The sequence below is a fragment of the Arvicanthis niloticus genome, chromosome 24 (genome assembly GCF_011762505.2).
Source record: "Arvicanthis niloticus isolate mArvNil1 chromosome 24, mArvNil1.pat.X, whole genome shotgun sequence".
Classification (NCBI taxonomy): Eukaryota; Metazoa; Chordata; class Mammalia; order Rodentia; family Muridae; genus Arvicanthis; species Arvicanthis niloticus.
Genome location: NC_133432.1, coordinates 34,122,358 through 34,125,806, shown reverse-complemented (window position 1 = coordinate 34,125,806; position 3,449 = coordinate 34,122,358).

Sequence of the window (3,449 nt, the reverse complement as noted above, 5' to 3'; positions counted from 1 at the left end):
CGAGATGCTGAGCCCGGGCTGGTGGGGGCGGGGGGCTGGCCAGCCCAGTCCCTGACATTGGCCAGGCCCAGAGGGAGGGGCAGACCGCGGGGTGAATGGCAGCGAGGGGAGGGGGCAGGCTGAGCCCGGAAAGGGGGAGGGTTCGGGCAAGAGCCTGGAGAGAAAGCCAGGCAAGACCCACAAGCAGAGTACAGAAAATCAGAGGCTGTCTGATCGAAGCTGTACGCCGAGGAGGCCCTCAGTGAAGGAGGCCAAGGATGGGGATATTTCTGGCTCACCTGGAGTCTCTCCAAGTGATGACCCACCAGGAATTTTCTCAAATACACTTATAGGGTGAGCTGAACGGGTGCTAGTGCACAGGTAACTGGACCCAAGAGCCTGTGACAGCCATTGATTCACTCTATGATCCTCTCAGTACCTCCACTTGACTATCTGAATGGAGTCAATTTGGTGACATAGTGTCCTTCAAGGATCTAATGAAGTCCTTGGCACACTGTCACCAACATCGAAATCATCATCATCACCATCATTGAACTGATATCAAAAAACCCTCGTGTAAGGGCTGGGGAGATGGCTCAGCAGTTACAGTGTCAGACAACTTTAATTCCAGGACTCAGGAGGCTGAGGCAGGTTAGAGCAATGTGAATTGGAGACCAGCCTGGGTTATATAGCAAGGTCCAGGCCATCCAGGGCTACACAGTTAATACCCTGTTACACACACACACACACACACACACACACACACACACACTAAAAAGAGCCTGATGACATGGTGGTTCATATCATTTGGGAAGCTAGAGCAGGAGAACCTTGAGTGTAAGGCCAGCTTGGGAGATATATGGAGACCCTATCAAAAACAAACAAACAAACAACCCACAAGGTCCCAAGTGGCAGAGGGCAGGCATTGCCCGTAGGATGGTGTGGATGTCAGGAACCACACAGAGCTCCTTCATAGTGTGCCCTGAGCTCAGTCCCCAGTACGGAGTTGAGAATATCTTGGTATTCTGAGTGACTTCTGCCATCTATCTTTGTTTGGGACGGAGTCAGGAAGCTGTGGCTGTCCCTCAAGAAGTGGTCCTTCACAGGCCAGCATCAGCTGTCCCTTCCATCACCCCAAACACAACTGCTGTGACAGGTTCGACAGCTCAAGGGTGGGCTCTGTGTCCCACCTTGAGTGAAACCCACTGGGTCTTCCCTCCCTGCCATCCACAGAGGTACCTGAGGTTGTCCAGGACTGGTCCCTGTGCCTCGCTGGGCAGTATGAGAGTGAGGGCCCACACCAGCTCATCTACCCGTTGCTCAGCAGCAAACTGCTTCAGTGCAGCAAACACCTGCTCCTTGGCTGTTGGCTGATCCCCCAAGATGTCATCAACCTGCAAGGAGAAGGTCCCAGGTAAAACCATGGCGTGTCCTCGGCTTACCTCCACAGGACAGCTGACACAGGAAACATTTTGCCCACATGACCTCACTTCTTTCAGCTGCCCTTGAGATAGAGAGGGGGTTTTTTTGTTCTTTTTCTTTTCTTTTTCTTTTTTGAGACAGGGTTTCTCTATTTAACAGTCCCTGGCTGTCCTGGAACTCGATTTGTAGACCAGGCTGTCCTCAAACTCACAGAGATCTACCTGCCTCTGCCTCCAGAAGGCTGGGATTAAAGGCATTTGCCACCGCTGCCTCATGAGACCCAGACTATTAACATCTCCATTTTGTATCCAAAGAGCTAAGGTCACGGAAGCTGACAGAGGAAGGACATGTAGATATGTCATTTGTGGATAAGACCGTTCACCCAAGTGCTATGGGTCAGGATTTGCACCCAAAGGCAGCCATTGGGTTTTTTTAAAAGACATTTATTTACATCTGTGGAGGTCAGAGAACCACTTGCAGGAGTCAGTTCTCTTCTCTCATGTGGGTTCTAGGGATTGAACCCAAGTCATCAGGGCATTCATGGAATTCCTTACCCACGGAGCCATCTTGCCAGCCCGGAAACAGCCATTCCAACGAATCAAAGGACTTAATAGCAGTGCTTAAACACGTGCCAGGCACTCACTAATTGCTAGTTACTATTATTATAATACTATGTTGGTGTTCCACGGCACAGCACTGTTTGCTAAGGGTTCCCACAGCGTGTACTCTGGTTCCATAAAAGAACTATAGACGGTGTGCCCTGTCGTGAGTTTTAACTCTCTCTCTCTTTGTCTGAACTTTCCTGGCACTTTCTTTCTCTTCATGCACATAACTAGCTAATGTTAATAATGGAATGTCTATTCAGGGGGGTGTGGGAACCATTGAAATTGGGCGTGCAAATGCACACAATGTTCCTGGAAAGAAGCTTGTTAATATTCCTGAAGCGCTCTCTCTCTTCTCTCTCTCTCTCTCTCTCTCTCTCTCTCTCTCTGTGTGTGTGTGTGTGTCGTTTACATGTGTTCATGTTCCTGTGTGTGCACACGTGTGCAGGCGAAGGCCAGAGGACACCACTGAGTGTCTTCCTCAGTGGTCTCCACTCTCAATCCTTTCTCTTTTTATTTTGAGATGGTCTCGCTCAGCTCTCCAGGCTGAGCTTCACTCTCCACTCTAGCTCGGGCAGGCCTTCAACTTGTCATTCTCCTGCCCCAGCCTTCAGAGTAGCTGTGATAACAGGTTCAGCCACTTTCTGGTCTCAAACTCAGACTTGGTATCTTCCTGCCTCCACCTCCCAACGTGCTTGGATAACAGGTATCACTGCAGCTAACTGAAGCCTGTTCTTTCATTCGGTGCCTGCTATCATGAGTTCATCCAGCGTCCTGACAAGAGAGGCGCATGACGGGCTGTGAGTGAAGTTCAATCTTTCTGTCATTACATTTTTACTGCATGGTGTGTGTGTGTGTGTGTGTGTGTGTGTGTGTGTGTGTGTGTGCGCGCGCGCGCGCATGCATTCGTGCACGAGTGTGTGTGTGTGTGTGTGTGTGTGTGTGGTCAGAGAACAACTTTGGGGGGTTGATTCTCTCCTACTGTGGGTTCCAGCTTAGGGCATCAGGACTTCACACAGAAAGGATACTCTCTTTTCCTGAGCCATTTTGCTGGTTCTGTCACTGAACCTTGAAACTGAACTTATGTCTGACCTCTCTCTTTCTTTACTTTTTAAAAGATGTATTTGTTTATGTATAAGGATGTTGTATCTTGTTTGTCTGTACATTTGCACTCTAGAAGAAGGTACTAGATCCCACAGGACTATAGTCATAGACAGTATTGAGCTGCCATGTGGGTGCTGGGGATTAAACTCAGGGCCTCAGGAAGAATAGCCAGTGCTCTTAACAACTGAGCCATCTCTCCAGCCCCCTGACTGCTTTCTTTAAAAAAAAAACTGGCGCTAAAGAGACAGCTCCACGGTTAAGCGTCCTTTCCAAAGGACCTGGGTTGGTTCCCAGGACACATCAATTCCAATAACTCCAGTTCCAGGAGAGTCACATGCCCTC